This window comes from Myodes glareolus, chromosome 4, assembly GCF_982192425.1.
Source record: "Myodes glareolus chromosome 4, mMyoGla1.1, whole genome shotgun sequence".
NCBI lineage: Eukaryota > Metazoa > Chordata > Mammalia > Rodentia > Cricetidae > Myodes > Myodes glareolus.
Window position 1 is genome coordinate 55,415,368 of NC_142029.1, and position 22,271 is coordinate 55,437,638.

Consider the following 22,271-nt stretch of genomic DNA (forward strand, 5'->3'; position numbering starts at 1 on the left):
TGATGCCTTGGCAACAGTGTCTTACAGCAAAGAGGGGGGAGATTTAGGCACAAAAGTCAGTGCACTAAGTCAATGGAGAGAAAGATAAAGACTTGGGTCCCTGTTAACATCGGTGAGACATGGTCAGTGTTAGCCTAACCTATCTCCAGACTTCTCACTAGTGAGACAGGGTATCTCTGTTACTTAAGCCGTTTGGGGCCCAGTGTTCTTATTTACAGCCAAGAGATTCATCATCACTGAGCACGTGTGACCTCACAGCCACTGGCTGTCCTCCTCCTGGCTCTCGTGGGCCTCCCAGCCCATCCCACCATTTGCACCACTCTCTCTGCAGAGCTGATTTGGAGAATTTTAGCTGGAGTCTTTTGTGATATGCCACACCGTACATGAGATGTACAGAACAGGGGTATCTATAGAGAAGAAAATAGAATGGTGACTGACTGCTTAGGGCTAGGAGGAGATGGAGACTTGGGAAGGTGACAGTGAAAGGCTGGAAGCTTCTTTTAGAGGTGGTGAAAATGCTCTAAAATTATTGCAGTGATGATCATCTGTGTCTGTGACTATTCTAAAAGCCATTGAATTACATGCTTGAAACAGGTTCTTCATATGGCCTATTGATTATATCTCAGTGTGACTATGGTTTTTTTCTTTGTTTTGTTTCTGTACTAGTCATTTTATTGCTGTGATAAATACTACAATGAAGACATCTTAAAGAAGGAAGGGTTATTTGGGCTTATGGTTCCAGAAGGATAAAGGGCCATCACCATCATGGTGGTAAGACATGGCAGGAGGCAGGCATGGATTCTGGGGCAGCTGAGAGCTCACACCTTCAACAGAAAGCAGGAATCAGAGATAACTGACTTGAAACATCAAGAGTCTTTAAGTTCTCAAAGTATGTCCCTAGTAACGTATCTTCCCCACACACCGCCAAAGCCTTCCTAAACAGTGCCAGTGGCTGCAGACCAAGTATTTAAGTAGATGAGCCTATGGGGGATATTCTCATTCAAACCACCCCACGGCCCCTCTAGGTTTGTAGTCATATCACAGTGCAAAATGCATTTAGCCTAATTTCAGAAGTCCCTGTATGAGGGATGCTCCAGGAAAAGACAGAGATAGAGATGAGAGTGAGGTAGTCGTGGAGGACAGGAGCAATGGAGAATTATAGAGTTAGACCTGAGGTATCAAATGGGGATTAGTGTTGGGCAGAGGGGCTTACTCGGGAGGAACCTAGGATTTCTGCATGGGGATTACATGCTGAGAGGACACCAAGCGTTAGCAGTTCTGTGGGTTAGGAATGATTTCTTCTCAATAGTGCTTATGGCATGTTCTGATAAGTTGACTTTGAGCTGTAAGCATTGTGTGTGCTGTAAATTGACCTTCTAAAATGGTTTATACTTTGATATTTAATTTACATTATTAGCAAGAGGAAGTAAAGGAAATATTGACTTATGAAGCCAACAAGCCTAGGCAGGAGGGTGGGGGTTCAAGTCAGACACAGTGTTGACTTGGCAAAGAGGTCACAGATTGCAGGAGAAGCTAGGTGATGGGCATGTTATCCTGTAGGGTCCCACTTACAAGAGGAGGAACAGGGCTGTCCTTAAAACAACTTAGTGAGGTCTAGGACAGCTTCCAAAAAAAACACTGGAGCTACTAGAGACAATAGTGAGACTGAACTGTCACATGACTCCCCCAGACGTTTCAAAGCACTCAGTACTCCAATTTCCGTGTTCACCCATTCGTGAATGCACTGATGTCTGCTAAGGCACTATCAAAGGTTCTGACTTCCACAATGTGTGCCATGGCCTCTGTCATCCAACAGTAAAGACAGATGTGAGGGTGATGTGCACAAACAACAGCAGCTCCATCGTGTTTGCTTTCTTCTCTTCGGCTTCCTCTCCCCACCACCTCTTCTCTCTGGAAAACAGACACTGGTTGTTCTGATAGGTGATTTGTTGGCAGACTTGCTTCAGTGCCCACTTTTGCATTTGGGTTAGCAAAAATGTCAGTCCAGCGAGGTGTTTGTTTCTAGACCTCCGTTTCCTTCTCTACTTTTCAGAGTGGTTTGGAGGAAGGCCCTCTGGTTTGTCTGTGACAGAGATGTAAATGGGAACTGGCAGAGGTCAACCTCATGACAAAGGGTTCAGAGTCCCTTGAAAAGAGAGAGGATGAGAGTTGGGTTGGAGGCTGAAGGTTAACTAGGCTGTAAACATAAAGGGAGAGGGCAGAGAGAACAAGAGCTAGTTCCAGGACAGCTAGGGCTTCAGCCTAAAAATACACTGTAGTTACTTTACTATTCCTGTGACTAAGCCACTATGGCCCAGCAAACTTAAAAAAGAAAGCATTTAGTTTGGGACTTAAGAGTTCAGAGGGTGAATCCATGACCATCATGGTGAGGAGCGCGGCAGCAGGCAGGCAGACATGTGCTGGGGCAATAGCTCAGAGTCATCACCCTATCCACAAGCAGGAATGGGGCAAAAAGAGCAAGCAAGCTTTTAAAACCTCAAAGCCCATCCCCAATGACACACTTCTCCCACAAGGCCACACCTCCTAATCCTTCCCAAACAGTCCTACCATCTGGGGACCTAGAATCCAAATATATGAGTCTATGGGAGTCGTTCTCATTCAAACCACCATACACTCTTAACCAAGATATCAATTAAATATAATGATTGAGGTCAAAGAAAATGTACCTATTCTTCCTTTTTTTCCTGAAGTTTTCTGAGGACCTAGATCAGCAAATAATAGAAGTAAAACTAGAAAGAGCAAATTGCAGGCTCCTGGAAGCAGTCAGCTCTGAGGAAGATCCTGAGTCCCAAGAGCACTTACCCAAAGTGAGCAGGGGAAGGTCTCAGATGCACCGAGGACTCAGTTCAATGTCCCATTCCATAAACTCGAGGGCTAGAGGCATGGTGAAGCTTCTCAGAATGGCAAATGCAGACTCCAGGGAAGGAAGAATCCAAAGAGCTGTGGAAGAAAGACCAATAAGAATGGTTCCACACACCACACTCCACATTTTCCTAGTCACAATAACTGCTTTGGTGTGTGCGTGCGTGCGTGCGTGCATGCATGTGTGCGTGCGTGTGTGTGTGTGTGTGTGTGTGTGCGTGTGCCTTGTAAAGACCAGAGGAGGAGAGCAGACATCCTGTTCTATCACTTCCCACCTTGTCCCCTTGAGACAGTGACGCACACAGAACCTGAAGCTTGCCTGTTTTTTGTTCATGCTGGTGCCAGCAAGCCGCAGGGACCCATCTGTCTGCAGCTCCCTTCCCACCCCTGGACCAGCTCCGGAGTAGAAGGTATGGGAGGCCATGCTCTGCTTTGCAAGGCTGCTGGGGATGCAAACCCAGGCTCACACTTGTTCAGGAAGCGCTTTGCCCACAGAGCGATCCCCCACAAGTGTGTTCTTCACCCGAGGAGTCTCCAGTTGTCGACTTCTTTCTTCGTTCTATCCTGATCTTTAGGATACAGTGTCTTCCTAAGTGTCTCTGAAGATGCTAACTGGAAGCTTCTTCTCCTCTCTTTCCTGTTTGTACTCTTCCTTTGGTTCATCTTTGTGTTTGTGGTTATATATTTATTTTTACCCATTTTTATGTTATTGCCCTTATTCAAAGAAAAAGGGGGGCATGGTTTTATTTTGTCTTTGAATGTTTTGCCTGTGTGTTTTTAAGTGCGCCACAAGTGCACAGTGCCGACACAGGCCTGAAGAGGACCTCAGATCCCCTAGACCTGGACGTCTAGGCGGCTGTGAGCCACCATGTAGATGCTGAGAATTGAACCTGGGTCCCCTAGAAGAACAACCAATGTTCTTAACCACCGTGCTGTCATTCCAGCGCAGTGGTTCTTAACCTTCTTAATGTTGAGACTCTTTAATACAGCTCCGCATGGTGTGGTGACCCCAACCATAAAATTATTTTTGTTGCCACTCCATAACTCTAATTTTGCTATTGTTATGAATCATAATGTAAATATCTGTTTTTTTTTTCCCAATGGTCTTAGGTGACCCCCGTGAAAGGATTGCTCAACCCAATGGGGTCGTGACCCACAGGTTGAGAACCTTTGCTCCAGCCCCTTCCATTGCTTTTATTGCAGGCATTGGATGTGGCCATGTGATTCTAATTCATCTCCATTTTCTTTGTACTTCGGTGGGGCGTGGTGTTTAACGGCTTTCCTGTGTGGTGACTTATCACTGTCTCTCACTTGCTGTGTGAAGCAGACTAACAACAACGGGCCCTGCCTTTGTTGAAAGTTCACTGCCTCCTCACTTAAGCCTATAAAGTTGCAAAAAGGGGCATAAAGCCCGGCCTTTTTCTTTCGTTTTGTGTCTGTCTCCTTTCCTTTGGGTCAAATGTCAGAGTCCTGACTTGCTCTGCACGTAAGTATGCCAGTCATTCAAGGAGTGTCTAAAAGCAAGCAACACAAGGTTGCTCAGCCCTAATTCATCTAACCCTCTTCAGGATAAAGACACAAAGATAAGACTAAGATATTTTATTATCTGCCTGTTCCAGGCCCTAGGTGCCTGAAAGTCTCCAGTCTGTCCTGAACCTGAAGCCATCTTGGATCCCGGGAATGTGAAGCCTTGCAGATCAGCCCGTGACGGGATGAGTGGAAACAACATGTCCCTATGCTGGGAACTGGCTTGCCCTCTCCAGTGATAAGGTCCTCTCCAGAGTCGCCCTGTAGAATGGAGACCAGGGTGGACCCCAGACTGACGGGGGCTGTTCAGTGATGCATACACCACACAATTTCTCCTCTACCTAACTAAGCCTACAGCTCCTGTCAGATCCCAGAGGGCTCAGTGCTTCATCTCTGACTTCCCAGCATTGCTGCATCTGATCAATGCTTCCTTGCTTTTCCGTTATTACTTTCCCACTGATTTCCAGGGTTAGTGGACAGCCCTGATTCGTTGGGACTCCTTGAGTCTGACCACTGGCTACTCTAGACTTTAGTACATGAACTAATGTATAATGCACTTGTTACAACATAATGTAACCATCTGCTGCATTTACTTTTACTCCGACAGCTAGGTAAAGACCCAGATATTTTACAGGGAGCTCCAAATGCCAGCACTCGGAGTCTTATCTTTGAGAGGAGAGCAAGGTGTGTGAGGTCCCTCCTCGCCATCAGGCTGGGTACACGGCAGTACAGTGAGTCCTGTCTAGCTGCCAGGTGACTGTCAAGAGGCCATTTGCTCATCTGTCAAGTGTTATTAATCACTACAGATCCAGCTCCATGGCTCACTTAGAGGATGTTTGCAGATTGCCTGGGCTCCCACAGTTTATTGTGAAATGGCTCCTCTGGGTTATAGCCTCCAGCCCACACTCATGCAATGCAGGTTTGGCATCCATTGCTCACCTACCACTGCTCCTCTGTCCACCACCCACCTCCAAATTCTTTGAAATCACTTCTCTGTCATGAGTCCCCTTATCTTTGCTGGATTTCTGACATTTTCAAGTGCCTTTACGTTATTTTAGTATCGTCTTGGTTAGGAGAAATCAAACATGTTTAATCTGCGGTCTTTCATCGAATGTTTATTTACTTTCTGGGTGGGTACAGTTCTGGGGTCCCAGGTCTGAAGTCCAAGCTCTTTTACATGCTTTCCTTGAAGTTGTAGGTCCTGGACACTTCCAGAAAACGAGGTAAGGTAGCCCTACTCCAGGCAATGTGCTTTAGCTGAGAGCCCTTTCGAGATTGTCTACAAATGAAACTCCCAACCCCCACTAGAGACAGTCTTTCTGAATTTGCAATTAGCAGTAGAAAGGATTCCAGGCAAGGGTTCAGGAATGATCTTCCAAGTACTGATGGAAACCATTTATGAATAAGATATAACCACTGTCAAGCTCTGAAGTCCATATGAGCATGCCATTTACCGTAACCACTACCCTATCATTCCTCTGTGCCATTGCAGGAAGTCAGTAAGTACACATACTAGTTCCAGAATGGATATGCGTTCTTCCTTTAGAATAGAGTGGTCATTCCATTCTGAATAAGAGTCAGTCAGTCACTTTCTTCTAATTCACTATTATTATTATGTTTACAGTATAAACACGCTGAATAAAAGATAGTGGAATTCATGAACATTTAGGCATTTTACAATTTTACTGGCAATTGGCTATAACTTCCACAGATGAGCTATCTTTCAACCAGTTAACCAGAAACAATAGTAAATCAGTAACCACAACCCCTAATTAAGGGGTATGATAATAGCTGTACATGTCTATGGCCGTACCACCCTGAATAAACTAGATCTCAATTGATAATAGTTGTCCATGTTAAAGGAAAACCATGTTTTAGGATAAGAAATAAATCATTCTGGACAATTTTCAGTGTTAGATGTGCTTAGCGTTAATCAAAGAGTCACAGGTAAGCAGAGGCACTAGGCCCATCTCCCCAGCTGGAAGCTGGCACCTGATTTTCTTAGAACCCAAGAGGTAGAAAGTTTCACAGCCTGGGACACAATGGAGCCCATGAGCAGAAAAGGGGGCAGTAAACAGTCCCGGGATGTCAATCAGAGAAAGCCGAGCATTCTGAACGACAGGATGGGGATTTGGAAGGGGTGTGTCAGAAGAGCGCATCTAGCTTAGCTCTCTGGAGGGCTGGGGGAAGAGGGCAGGATGGCCCGTGACTTGGACTACAGAACCCAATCTTGTGCCGCCAAATCGGCATGATCGCCAGCCAGCTTCACCCTTCCCTGACGCTGCAGGGGTCCTTCTGCAGAACGCTGTGTTAAAACCAGTTGTGCTTTCACAGACTGAGAGTCTTCTCGGTCATCCATGCACTAATCACTTATTCAGCGCAGCAGAGACCGGTATGCATGTAGTCAAGGTGGGATTCAAAGTCATCTCTGACACAGATGGCAGAATCAGAGCAGCTCAGGGGATGGCAGCAGGGAGTCACTCCCAGTCTGAGTGACAGGAACTGTGAGAGGGGACCACTGGAGTCACTGACAGCAGTTGGAGACAGGGTAGATTTTCCCGACTGGAGCCATCCCATAGCTATAATCAGGGGCACACTCAAGGCACACAGGCTTAGCAAAAGACACCTGTTTTTTTCCTCCCTCCCATCCTCCAGTGGTTCTCATTGGCTGATTCCAATTAGAGTATCCCTAATCTGTGAGCCCGAGAAACCTGTTTGCAGGAGTTGACACCTGCAATGCAGAGCCATTAAGAAAAGCATGAAGGGGGCTGGAGAGATGGCTCAGTGGTTAAGAGCATTGACTGCTCTTCCAGAGGTCCTGAGTTCAATTCCCAGCAACCATATGTGGCTCACAATCACTGGTAATAAGATCTGGTGCCAACTTCTGTCTGCAGGGATACATGCAGGCAGACCATTGTATACATAATAAAAAAATAAATAAAAGAGAAAAGCATGAAGGATGGATCTAAAAGCAAATAGGTCATGACCCATGCACTGTATATAGTAAGGTACTATGCATAATATAAATGTTTGTATGTGTATGTGTGTGCTTCTGCAGCTCTCTGCATTCAGTCAAATGAGCCATAAGCGATTGCTAATATAGCAGTCAATGACAGGGTATTTTAAAATTTATAAGTCGGGAAGTTTATTGACCATCTATCTTCAAACCAAAAATTTTTCCCATCTTCTGGTTTTGTTTCTCATCATGACACTAGGGGTGTCTGGTCTCAGGGGTACAGCTACCGTTTCCATAAACACCACACAACCGCCCCCCACGCCAGCTTTGTCCATGTGGCCTTTACCAATGCCATCTAAGCTTGATGACATTAAGAAGATAATGGAGTAACATTTTGAAACCTGGGCCTCACAAGTAACAAAAGACTCTCTCTAGAAGCTGAGGGAGAAGCGCTGCGCTGGTTACTTTCCCTCACCCTTTCCATCTGTCAGGTGGCAGGAAAAAGCATTAGTCGCAGACAGCACCTTCTTAGACTCTGAAACCTATAAGGCCCGTGGAGAATGCTGGACTCTGCTCTTCTTTAGCTGACAGCATTGAGCTACAAAGGAAACCAGAAGGACTGAGAGGCAGCGTTGTCAGCCTCTGCTATCTACAAACTTTGTGATGGCCCAGCATGCAGAGAGCCGGGCTGCAGCCACACCCCTACGGGTACTGACTCACTTCTGACTTCTCTGAGTCCAAGGGTCTCATCGCAACCTTCCGTTTGATCAAGCAGACTTTAAAGAATGAGAAAATGGAACCCCAAAGCTGTAGGTTGTGCTGGCTCTTGCATCCTTGCCTTTTGCTGCAAGGAGGCTACAACTTGAAAGAACAAAAAGAAACCACTCATCCTAAATAATGGTAACAACATTGGGCAGGGGCGGAGAAAAAGAGAGTATGTAGTAAATTAGAGGGGATACAGCCCACAAGGCAAGTGATTAGCCCTTGTTCCAATGTTGTTAGGCTCCACGGGAGAGACATAGAGAAAAATCTCTGGATAACAGGCTGCTCAGACCAGCTAAAGCAGACTCTGGAATGACCTGGACAGTCACACATTTTGTAGGCCCTGTGATTTCAGCTCGCAGCAGTGTCGGGAAGCCCCAGTAAGCCCTGGGCACAGTGTGGCAAGGAAGACGCAGGAGTTCTTGCCAGAAGCATAGCTTTCCTGCTAAGAAATCTCCACCCTGCTCAGAACAGTGGAACCCAACAGAAAGAAGACTGGACTTGGTAGGGGAGGCTTTAAATAGTGCTTGTAACAGCATGTGCCTGCGGTCATGTGTACTTACACACAAGCACTTATGTGGGCATGTTTTTTATTTTCTCTTGTGTGTATAATTAGGAGAGGAATTGCTGGGTCATGTTAATGTTATGAAGAACTGCTACGCCCTTTTCCCAATCATCTGGGCTATTTGAAAATCCCAGGGCAGTGTATAAACTTCCTGTCTCTCCATCATCGTCAATGTGTGTTACTGTCTGTTCTTTTCATTGCAGCCAACCTAGAGGGATATGATATGCCATTGTGATTTTGATTGGCATTTCACTGGTGATTAATAATTTGATCATTTTTAACATGTTTGTTTGTTAACCACATTAAAATTTTATTTATTTAAAAAAATTTTATTTATTTTGTGTATGTGTGTTCATGGGTATGTATGTGGGTAGGTAGGGAGAAGGGGTAATGGTGACATATGTCATGGTGTGTGTGTGTGTGTGTGTGTGTGTGTGTGTGTGTGTGTGTAAATCCATGGACAACTCACCAACTCAAACCAATTGCATATTTTCTTTAAAGAAAGGCCTATTTCGGTTATTAATCTTTTTATTATTGGGCTGTAAAAGTGAGTCTTCATCTATTTTAGATATAAGTCCCCTTTTAGAAATCATTTGCAAATAATTTTCCCTATTCTGTGAGCTCTTCTGGGATGCTCTCTCTCTCTCTCTCTCTCTCTCTCCCTTACCTCCCTTCCCTTTCCACGCTAGCATAGGTGAACCTGTGTGCATTACTGTGTGTACTGTGTGTATTGTTCATTCAGCATCATCCACCTTGACTTTGTTTGGTTTTGTTTTTTTGAGACAGGGTTTTCCACTGCCCTAGAGCTCCCAAGTCAGTGAGGCTATCTGGCCACTGAACCCCAGGAATGTGCCTATCTCAGTCTTCCTATCACTGAATTAGCACGTTATCACACCCCCTGTTCTTTTAAAATGTGATCTGGGGAATCAAACGCTCTTCATGCTTACAAGTACTTTACTGACTGTGCTATTGGCTGTAGCCTGCAGGCTGTTTCTTAATCTTATTTTTAACCATAGTTTCCAGCATTCAGTATACTGCATTCATCTGAATTCTCGTAAGTCTTTACAGCCAAGTCTTTAATCATCTCTTTTCCTTTCCACTCAATTCCAACTTCCTTAGAACAAATAAAAGCTTCAATTTGCTTGTTATATGAAAACTGGAACTGGACATGTGCCCTGTTCATGTGTTAGTGAACTTCCTAGGGCCATAACAAATGCCTGACTGACTAACTCACCTAAAGGAAGCTCTGGGAGTTCCAGGCATTGCCAAGTTTGGGCCTGCTGCTTCTGGCCCGTGGTGAGGCTGTACCACGGGAAGTGTATGGTAAACCAAACTGCTCACTTGGTGGTGGCAAGTGAGCAAGAGGTGGGGGTCTTCTATCTCCTCTACCACACACTTCCTAATGTTCCTGCTGTCACCCAATACTGCCATGGTAGACACAAAGCCCTCAACACATGGGCCTTTGTGGGACATTTAACATTAAAATTACAGCAGCTTAAGACTCTAAAATACAAAGGACTTTTCTTTTATGTATCTGTGTGTGCATGTTTATGCTTTCATATGTATATGGACACATATAAGTGTATATGCATACTTGTATGTGTGCCTGACAGCCTGAGGATAGACCAGCTATCTAGTAGGCCTCCAAGAATCTCACTCAGCCCACACATAGAGGTTCTAGATGGTCTGAACTCTGCGCTCATAGACGTGCAGCAAATGTTTTATCAACTGAGCCATCTTCTCGGCCTCTAAATGACTTTTCAATAATAGATTATTTAGTTTATTTATATGAATGTTTGTCTTGCATTATGTATGTGTACCACAAGCATGTCTGGTGCCCACAAAGGTCAGAAAAGGGCATTGAATCCTCTGGAACGGGAGTTAGGATGGTTGTGAGCCACCATGAGGGTGCTGGGAATTGAACCCAGGTCCTCTGCAAGACAAGTGCTCTAAACCAATAAGCCCCCTTCCTCATGTAATTTTTTTTTCTAAGTTTATGTGGAACTATTTTATTGTAATCGACAACAGATAACAAAATAGATCATCGATAATATGTTCAAGGTTTGTTTGCTGAATCAGTCATTCACACCTTCATGTAAAATACTTTACTAGGTCGATTTCTGAGATCATAGTTTTCTAGGCATGAATATGAGAATATTATGAGCTGACTAGTATGGGTTATATCCAAGGAGAGGGTAGATATGTGCTCAGAATTCTGCACAAGCCCTGCCTCCTCTAGCAACAGCGCCTCCCCTTTGCTCCCTTACTCTTCCCGTTCAGTTCTGGTTGAACGATGCAATCAAATCAGGTTTCGGTTGGTATAAGATGCTTGATTTAAAAATCTAGTAGAGGGATGAGCACTGAGGTACCTGAGTCTCTCCTTCAGGTCCTTCCCGTACAAGTTGTACTTGGCAGCGAGGTAGCTGAGGATGTCTCCAGACTGTGTCAGTGGCATTCCATCAATTTCAACCAAAGGGACTTGACAAAAAGCAGGTACCCATCCTTTTGCAACTTCTCATATTGTTCTCTTGTCTCCAGAAATTCTTCTTCAAACTCCACTCCCGTCTCAGCCAGCAGCCAGCGGATGGACTCCATCCTGCCTCTGCCCTGAAAGTAGTAGAGCTTGGGCTTGGCTTCCATGACTCCTGGTTCAGTTTCCTTATTCTTCTAAGACTGGTCTCCAGGCACTGGAAGAAGAAGCTGCTAAATCTGTTAAATGAAAGTTCAGAGCCTTTCAGATTTGATTGCCCTCCTGTAATTTTTGAACAATAAAATTTTAAACCTTTCCTGGCCTCATTTTTTTCAGTTATGAAATGAAGGAAGGTTTTGAAATCTGTGATTGATCAAATTCTAAGATTACGTCTCCTCTAACATTCAAGAAAATTAATAACGATGAAATTTATAGCCATTCCTGGCAGCATGCATGGCTCAGAGAAAGACATTTAAACACTGTCTGTATTGTATGTTGCTGTGTTTCTCAGAGTACTGTGGCTTACACGTAGTAATCAATAAACTAAATCCCTATTTGTTATTACTTTGGGACACTTTAAGAACTAACCACGCCCACCCCAGCCACTTCTGACCCCACCTCCCCCCACCGCCATCTTCTCTCTCTTGTGTGTGTGTGTGTGTGTGTTTGTTTCGTGTCGTGTGTATATGTGTCTTTGTTTTCTCCATGTTTGTCTATGTCTCCCTTTCTTTAAGTAATAAATGCCTAGCTTTATGTATAGCCTTATGTCCATTTATTCTGCCGTCCACCGCATCCAGCTGCCTGACTCTGCCACTCGCCCGGGGACCCTGACTCCCCCGGCCGCATGGCGCTGCCACCCTGGAGATCTTGCGGGGACCCACAGCCACTAGCAGCTGCTCCGCGAGCTGCCCGGGACATCCCATCATCTTATTATATTTAAAAAAGAACAAAACTATTAAACCCATTAAGACCCATAACTATAAAAATCATCATCTTAGGGTTTCTATTGCTGTGAAGAGACACCATGGCCATGGCAACTCTTATAAAGGAAAACATTTAAACTGGGGCTGGTTTACAGTTCAGAGGTTTAGTCCATTATCATCATGGCTGCAGGTAGGCAGACATGGTGCTGGAGTTGAGAGTTCCATCTCCAGATTGGCAGGAAGCAGGAAAAGAGAGCCACTGGACCTGGCTTGGGCATTTTAAATCTCAAAGTCCACACCCAGTGACATATCTCCTCCAACAAGGTCACACTTCCTAATAGTGCCACTCCCAGGTGTTCAGGCATTCAAATATTTGAGCTGGGCGGGGTAGGGGTTGCTCATTCCTTTTCAAATCACCATAACCATTAAGATGCTGTGATCCATCCACGAAAGGAGGTGGTGGTGCACACCTTCAATCCCAACACTTGGGCTGCAGAGGGAGGTAAATGTGAATTCAAGGTCAGTCTGGTCTACAGAATAAGTTCCAGGATAGCCAAGGGTACACACAAAGAAACCCTGTCTCGAAAAACAAAAACAAACAAACAAGCAAAACAAAACCAAGATTTTATGATCCAAATTTACATCTCTAGAGTCATTGCCCAGTGGGTCCATTAGCTGACTCAATACTTCTGTCTGTAGGTCTAACAGGTGTCACAATTGTGCCCAAAATAGAACCCTTGGTTCCTAAACTTACTCCTTCATTCTCTATACCATACAAGGCTTTCATTAGTAGGTGGCCCTACCTCTAATAAGATGCTCGGCAAAATCCTAGGTATCAATCTTAACTGCTCTTCTTCCTTCAAGGTTAAATAACTACTCAGAAAGCCTTGTCCTGGGACTGGGGAGATGACTCAGTGGGTAAGGGCACTCTCTGTACAAGCCCTGAGCACCCATGAAAAGGGCAGTGCTGGCCACACATGCCTGTAGGCACAGTGCTGTGGAGCAGAGACAAATGGATCCCAACTCAACATCCAGCCAGCTTAGCTGAAATGGTGACCTCCTGTTTCAGTGAATGATAGATACCATTTTAAAGGAACATAGTGGAGAATGACAGCAGAAGAAGAAGACACTCAGCATCTTCCTCTGACCTCCACATTCATGCATGGGCACATGACCTGAAAACCTATGATACTCATGTATCACATGCACACACACGCACACACACGCACACACACACACACACACACACACACACACACACACACACACACTGAGAGACAGAGAGAGAGAGGAGAGTGAGAGACAGAGAGAGAGAGAGAGAGAGAGAGAGAGAGAGAGAGAGAGCTTTGTCCTTACCTTCTAAACACACCCAAGCCTGTTATCTTCTGTCTTAGTTGGGGTTTCTATTGCTGTGAAGAGACACCATGACTATGCAACTCTGCTAAAGGAAAACATTTAATTGAGGTGACAGTTTATAGTTTAGAGATTTAGTCCATTGCCATCACAGCAGGGAGCATGGCAGTGTGCATGCAGATGTGGTGCTGGCTACATCTTGATCAGAAGGCAACAAGTTTCAGACACTGGGTGGTATCTTGAGCATAGGCAACCTCAAAGTGTGCCCCCATAGTGATACACTTCCTCCAGCAAGGTCATACCTACTTCAACAAAGCCACACCTCCTAATAGTGCCACTCCCTATGACCTTATGGAGGTCAATTATATTCAAACTACCATCCCTTCTTATCCTCTCCAGAATTCAACACTCTGGTCCCAGGAGGCTCTATTTTCTTCCCTGAGTTCCTCTGGTAGCATCTTTATGATGACCCTTATTCTGCTAGATCATGTCAATTTGATAGCATCTAGAAATACCCAGGAGGCCTCTGGCACATCTGTGTTAGGAAATATCTTGATTATATCAGTTGATGTGGAAAGACCTGTCTTGACATGGGGTGGATCTTAGACTGAATGAAAAGTGAAGAGGGAACCAAGCAAATGGAGCCATTGCTGTCTGCTTCTCCATTACAGATGCCATGTGACAACTCCCTCAACCTGCTACATCTGTGATTTCCAAGTCATGAGGGGCTGTGATCAGGAAATGAGAATCAATTAATCGTTTCTTTCTTAAGTGGCTTTTATCAGAGTATTTTTTACATAGCAACAAGGAAAGAAACTAAAACGCTTGCCTACAGTCTTTTCTCCATACCAGAGCCAGGATGATGCTATAAAAACCCCAAGTGGGCCGGGTGGTGGTGATGGCGCACGCCTTTAATCCCAGCACTCGGGAGGCAGAGGCAGGCGGATCTCTGTGAGTTCGAGGCCAACCTGTGCAGACACAAGAGCTAGTTCTAGGACAGGCTCTAAAGCTACAGAGAAACCCTGTCTCGAAAAAAACAAAAAACAAAACAAAACAAAAAAACCCAAGTGGATTGTGCCACTCTGTATTTCAAATTCTCCAAAGACTCCCATCACACCCAACATAAAGTCAAATCCTAACCCTAACCTTGAAACCTCAAGTGACAGTGTCTCACTTCCTCCCGGTGTTCTCTCCCACAAGGCCCCAGTCTGGTCTTCTGGAATCCTTGCGCAATCCATCAGGTTCTTCTGTGGGTCTGTGACCACCCACTGCCTGTGTGATGACTGTTCTTGCTTGTCAACTTGACTACACCTGGAATTAACTAAAGCCCAAGTTGCTGGGTACACTTTTGAGAGATTTTTTCTTAAATTATTTAAAATGGGAAGTCCCACTTTTAATCCATATCTTCTGTGGTTGGAAAATACACTGTAAATGAAGGCTGCATGTTCAGTTCCTATCCACCCAGACCCGAATAATCATACAAAAACTATATTAATTACAACACTGTTTGGCCAATGGCTCAGGCATATTCCTAGCTAACTCTTACATCTTAAATTAACCCATTTCTATTAATCTGTGTATCTCCACAAGGCTGTGGCTTACCGGTAAGGTTCTGGCATCCTTCTCCTTTGACAACTACATGGCATCTCTCTGACTCTGCTGTTGGAACACATTCTGCTCCTTCAGCCAATAGCCTTTAAGATACCAGCCCACTTGGGCATGGTTTCTTATACTGTAAAAGCAGCTGTAAATGTGCACCAACTCTCTTGCTTTTGGCTCCTGCTTCTGGCTGCTAGACTCTGTTCCTGTTCATGCAGAGGATTGTTATCTAGGACAGTGATCTGTAAGTTTTCCCCTTAAATAAATAACTCTTTTATTATTCATAATTCTGAGCTAGTGTGAGATTGTTTTATGATTTCCATCTTCATGAATCCACTGTCTTTCTCCCTGCATTCAGTTTAGTTTTCTTGATTACCTATATTCTGCCCTGCCATAGACCAAAACAGCTTATTTATTAACCAATGGTAATAAAGCATATTCACAGCATACAGAAGGGAATCCCACATCAATACACCTTTATTCTGGATCTCTTGAGATGGTTAATCTGGGCCACAACTTCTGGTGGCAGACTATATGAAGGACATGGAAGAAAGAAGCTTGCTCTCCTTGCCTGCTTGCTCTCACTATTACTGGCAAGTCCGTTCTTTCAGTGGCATTAATCTCTACTACTTCAGCATTCCAGCTTATACCGAAGACCACCTGAGACACCCAGTCTCATGGACTGAACGACTACTGGATTCTTGGACATTTCACTGGTAGACAGTTATTTTTGGACTAACTGGACTACAGCCTATACTCTGTAAGCCATTCTAAAAATCCCATATATACATATATATATGTACATATATATATATGTACATATATATATATATTCATTCATTTATCCATTCTATCAGTTTTGTTCCTCTAAAGAACCCTGATGAATACAACGTGCAACACCAGCTCGTTTGAAATTTCACTGTCTCTCTCTTGCTTTTTATTCTGGTCTCTGCTTCAACGTCATGATATCAGAGATATTCAAAGTCCCTCCTACAACCCATTAACCCTTAATTTTGCCTTGTGTTCGTTTATAAAACTTAACGTGCCACAAATAATAAGATGTATTTGTTTATTTTAGCCTTTGCTTCCTCTCCTCATTAACATGCCAGGTATAAACTGATAGAAGTCTTGCCTTTGTTTACTGATGTATTCCTGATGCTCACTCACACTGTCCTTGTACTTCATAGAAAGTCAACTAAATACTGTTGAATTAACATATTGCATTGTAATTACCATCAGAAAGCAAGCACTGTGTTTGTAGCACTTTCTAACTGATTTGCTGGAACCCTGCCCACTTATGACAGCCTTGCTTCTCCAACTAATGGATCACTGGGTCCCTCCATCTAACACCAGCATGACTGGTGAGCCCCAGCTTCTCCACCTCTGACCATATCCCATGGGTGAGAACTCATCTCTCGAGTGTGATTTCTTGCCTTTTGACCTCGTCAAGTCCTGGTACCAGACAACCATATCTCTTTTGGTCTTGAAGCCCTTGGCCCCTGTTCTGTGTGTTTGACAAATCACTAAGCAGTCTGTGCTTTTTTGAAATCAACCTTCTCTGAATACCCGGGATGCGAGGAATTACAGACCTTTGGGTCTCACTTGTCTGCCTCACTCATGGGAACTTTGGTATTGTCTCTACCTCCAACTTTTGCACTCAGTGCCTGATTTAAGGGCTTCTAAACTCATCTTTGCAGTCAGACCTGGCTCAAATACCTCTTGGATATTGCTTTCCGATCTGCTCTTTTCCACCTGCAACAAATCTGCTTTCTTGTTCACTGGCGGCTTTGCTTTGCCTTCTATTCAATACTGACAGTTGGGTCTCTGATGGGCTACTCACCTCTGATCATTCCCCTGGATGTGAGGCTTCATTTCTCAAGCACAGTCCTCTCCTTGCCTTCTGGCTTTTCTTGAAGTCCTGATACCAGGTGATTGTGTCTTTCTGTTGCAAGGAGGCTGCTTGTTGGTTCCTGGCTGCTTAGCTCTGAAATAATCACACAGAAACTGCATTTATTAAATCACTGCTTGGCCCATTAGCTCTAGCTTCTTATTGGCTAACTCTTACATATTAACTTAACCCATTTCTATTAATCTGTGTATTGCTATGTGACTGTGGCTTACTGGCTAAAGGCCCAGTCTCTCTGACTCCTCCCTTCTTTTCCCCAGCATTCGGTTTAGTTTCCCCCTACCTAACTTTTGTCCTGCTATAGATCCAAAGCAGTTTCTTTATTCATAAATGGTATTCACAGCATACACAATCCCACATCATCTCTCTCGGGTTCAGAACACTTGGCTGATGTTCTTACATGATAACATACTGAAACAGCTTGTGCCTACTCAGTCTGATCCTCCTGGGTCTCTGGGACACCAGTGTATTCAGTCCTTTGGATCTTCTTTCTTTACCTCACTTGTTGTGCCCAATCCTCCTCTGTCTCATCCTTGGGAACTGTGTCCTCCACCTCCTTGTTCCCATTGGGATGTCTTTTGGAGACCCACTGACAACTCCTTTAACTCAAATCTGACCTCAGCATTCTTTGGATCAGACAGTTGGAGAACAGAGGAAGGCTTTTCTTTCTTTTTCATTATTTTAAAACCTGCTTGCTACTGGATTGGGAACCCCTGTGGAAGTGGATGCTTTCCTTCCTGATACTTCTCCTTGTTCTCCTACCTTTAACAACCATGCCCTGCTTTATCAATTTCTTTTCTATGTATCTCCAACGATACATTCAAAAATCTCTGATTGAAAGACTAATCAGCTATTGTTACAGGACTACCAACTGTCAGCCACCAGGCTGGAGGTGCAAGACTACCAAACATGTCAAGGTGATGAGAACCAACAGCACCCCAGAGGTATCCACGTTCCCCCAGATTCAGAAAAGAGACTTCCAGAACAGACTTTAACGTAACTCTTTACTATTTCTTTACTTAAAAGGTACTGACTCTACAATGTAGAGGGACGCATTCCTGCAACCCTGCTATGATTGTCTTAAACCGATCCCTTAGTTCTCCACAAACTGGGGCTGATGCAAGGGTATCTTTAGAGGCATTTTCTAGTGCTCTTACAGTTTTCTCTGGCACCTGTAGAACTTCATTGTTTCTCAAAGTTCTTTCTTCCAAATGCTATCAGATGTCTTCCTGAAGTTGACGTAACAGACAATGTAAATCTTTTCCAAATTCTTCAGATTTTTCTGCCAGTTGCCTCAAAGTGAAGATCTGATCAACTGTGCTCTTGTTAGCTCTGAATGGGTGGGCACTGAGCCTCTGCTAGGATTTCCTCTGTTCTGCCCTTGATCCTTTGCAGGATAATGGAGGAGAAGATCTTTTTGCTATGGCACAACAAACTAATGCCCCTGTAACATCTTGTGTATGGAAATTATTCCACTCTGTGGGAATCACTTCACGTTCCCGTATCTCTAAAGAGTCTGAGAAGTGCCTCAGCCCCTGAGTAGCCGCCTCCAGCTCCTCCACCGTGATGTCATCCACTCCTGGGGCCTTTCTGTGTTTCCCTCTCTAGACAGCTTCCTCTACCTGCTGCTGTTGATATTTAATATTTCCTCATTGTCTCTGGTATATGAGTGGCTGTTGAAATGTTTCCCATTGTAGTCTACGTTGACAGCATTAGGGTCATTGTATAGGGTGTCAAAGTATTGTCTCCGTCTTTGCTTTACTTCCCCTGGTTCTGTTAATAAAAGACCTTGCCCATCTATGATCACCCGACTCTGAGGAGCATATCTGGCAGTTATCCGTCTGATAGTGTCATCGACAGGATGTGTTTTATTATGGAGTCTAGCCTCTTTGACCTTTACGTATACCTTGTATACGCAGTTCTCTGTCCTTCTTTTCTCTTCTTTTGAAATCCCTGCAGAGATGGTTGTGGTGTTTTGCTACCTGCAGATTGCCTCTTCTTTTGCTCTTTAGCTTCCTTCTTTTTTCTGTCAGGTTGATCATCTCTGCTGTAAGCCATTCTTCTGGTGTTGCCCTTTTTGCATAACCAACTGTCTCCTTTGAAGCCTCCTGTATAGCTCTTTTCATTTTCTCCTGTTTGCTTTCTATATTTGTAAAGGATTGCTTGATGATTTCCCTCATCTTTTTTCAGCGGTTCTCTTAAACTCCTTCCATACAGTTGGGTTCATCAGTTGTTTACAACTAATCTTCAGGTTCATCTTGCTTGGCGTGCCTCTCCTAAGTTTCAGTTGAATGTTGACTATAACAAGTTGGTGATCTGACCCTAAGTCAGCACTAGGAAATGATTGGCTGTTTTATATGCTAGGTAAGAGTTTCCTGCTGACTAGAATGTAGTCAGTTTGACTGTATATGCGTTTGTCAGGGGATTCCACGTAGAGCATCTTGATGGTTTGGCTTGCTTGAATTTTGTGTTGGATATGGACAGATCATTTGCATAGCAGAGGTCAAGCAATATACTCTTTAATATAGTCCTGGAATTAATAGTAGCAACAGCCCTGGAGGATGAAAAGATAGGCATGCAGATCGTTTTGCCAACAATACAGCACTACTTGCTGAAAGCCCAAATGAGTTGCAGGCCATGGTAAATAGAGTGGTGGAAGTAAGTGAAAACCTTGGTATAAAAGTAAACATTGAGAAGGGAGCACAAGAATTTTAACATTGTAATAAAGAATCAGAACCTCAAGCAAAGAGTCAACTTTGTCTCTTTGCGAGAAAAACCTCAGTTCAAAGGAGAGAACTATTTCAGATGTCAAGGGGCAGATAGGGACAGCAAGGGCTGCATTCCAGGCCCTAGGAAAGGTTTGGTCAGCAGGAGACAATGACAAGAACAAAATTACAAGTATGTGTTATGCTTGTCTTGAGATGCCTTCTTTACAACTCCGGAACCTGGACAATGAAATGCTCCTGAGAACAGCGGCTGCATGTGTTTGAGATGGCATGTCTTAGGAGGATTCTTGGCGTCATGTGAAGAGACAGGCTGCACAGTAATGACATTAAGAAACATCTCCATCCACAGAAGGAAGTAAACCACAGGATATGACAGCAGTGCTTGAGATACTTTGGTTATGTTATGAGAATGAATGACGGCAGATACTCGTAGATAGCGCTGCTTGGAGAAGTGCCCAGGATAAGGCAAAGAGGAAGGCCCCCAAAATACTGGATAGACAGCATAAAGGAAGTCTGTGGTACCTTGGGTATGACAATAACACAAGCATCTAAGACTGCCCAGGATAGGAACAACTGGAGAACTGCCATAGGGCTGCCCATGCATGCTTAAGCATGGCTAGGGCATAGATGATGATGATGATGATAACTCTGCAATGACTGCCTTCAGTAACCAACCACCTGTGTTTCTGAGTAAATTGGCTAGAACGAGGGTGTCCAGGTGATGCTGTGGTCATGGGAAAGGATCAAGTGCTTTAAGATCCATTCAGGTAGTCAGCTTGGATCTATCTCAAACAGTACCGTGCCAGGTCCAAGAGGCACCAGACGGCCCCAGGGAGCCTCAACAGCGAAGTGAAATAGCCAGCTATCCGTGGACTTGGAAAGCACCCTGGCTTTCTAAGTTTCCCCAAAGATTATGACGCCTCCAGGTCATCAAGAAAAAGTCTTAAGAACACGACGTCCAGAGAATTCAATGTCCTTATCCCCACCTCACCTGCTACCCCTTTCTAACTCCTCACCTTTTTATAATAAACAAAAGGGAGAAATGTAGTATTCGGGCATCTGTACTGGCCTGCCCTTGGGGTCCTGACAGGATACGTCCTCAACTGCAGCCACTAAGAGCGCCTTGTATGCACAGTGGTTACATTCCCTTTATGAAAGGTGGGCCCTTTTCACTTCCTCCTCCTCCTCCTTCTCCTCCTTCTCCTCCTTCTCCTCCTTCTCCTCCTTCTCCTTCTCCTCCTCCTCCTCCTTCCTCTCTCTCTCTCTCTCTCTCTCTCTCTCTCTCTCTCTCTCTCTCTCTCTCTCCTTTCTTCCCTCCCTCCCCCTCTCTCTCCTCTGCCACTCTTGTCCCCAGGAACCAGTCTCTGCCCCCCCCCCGCCCTTTCCCTTTTCTCTCAAATTAAATCTCCTTGTTGCGTGGCGTGACTTCTTTCTGTCCTTTTTAAAATAAATTACAACAATGACTGCTTGATATTAGATACTCAAATCACAGATCTAGAATTACACACAAAAGAAAACAATGGCCTTCATATTTAATTGGAGACAAAAAGGGGGGAAATCATTGCTCTGGTTTAAACTTTCAGTTTCAAACCACGTTGAAATTAATCACCACTGTGATGGGATTGGGACCTTTAGGAGATGATTAGTCAGGGACAAACTAGTGCTGCTATCACAGCAGTGGATTATTGTAAAACTGAGCTCTCTGTGTCCCCTGCCCACATACTTCCTCTCCTGTTACATTTTGATACAGTGTCAAGGACCCCCATAATACTTGCACCAGGCTCTCAGACTTTGCAGCCTCTGGTCATGAGGGAAAACAAACATATTTTTCTTATAAGTTATCCACCATTAAGTTTGGATCTTAGATTTCTCCCAAGATCCCTGAATTAGAGGTTTGGTTCCCAGCGGGATGCCATTGAGGTATGGTTAAACCTCAAAAGGCAATGCCTAGTGGGTTGTCTTTAGGTCATTAAGGGTGCTCCCTGAAGTGGGGTGAGACTCTAGTCTTTTGCATTCTGGCCAAGAGGTGAGGAGTTTTGTTCTCCTAGGCACTCTTTGTCATAGTGGTTATTGTGACACAGACCCCATAGCAACAAGACCAGTCAGTAGAGTAAGACCTCCAAAACTGTGAGCCCAAACAGCCTTTCCTCTTTATAAATTATCTCAGGTATTTGTTACAGTAATGGCTGGCTGGACAGCTCTGTCTCAGCTGTTTTTGTTAAAGAAGCAGGAAGCAGACTGTCAGTTACCAGCCCTGCTTTCTACATCTTAGTGATGTAGGCTGAGAGTCACCCAGGCTCCTTTAACCTCAACACTCATTGGCCCACCCAGCTAGACTGGGGTGGAATTGTTAGCCATGTCTTATATGGGTTAAACAAACATCTGTTCACAGCTGGCCAGGGAAAGTCACACAATATAGTTGGTACCTGAACAGGAAGACTGAACCAATTTATAAGGAGTACTTGTATGGCCACTGCCATATATTGGTAAGTTGTACAACTGCTACCGATTCATGTATGAATAGGCTGTTTCTGGGGACAGTCCCAATATGGCTACCTTTCCCCATGTGGTATAGAATGGTGTATCTCATTGCTTAATGGC

At 44.4% G+C, this 22,271-nt stretch overlaps 1 long non-coding RNA gene across 1 annotated transcript; it reads left to right on the forward strand.

Moving 5' to 3' along the window:
* The first annotated feature begins 4,451 nt into the window (after nt 1-4,451).
* LOC148122273 (uncharacterized) lies at nt 4,452-11,478 on the forward strand. Its single transcript, XR_015737696.1, has 2 exons — nt 4,452-8,266; nt 11,232-11,478. It is a non-coding gene; the product is annotated as an uncharacterized LOC148122273 (long non-coding RNA).
* Nucleotides 11,479-22,271: the final 10,793 nt, after the last annotated feature.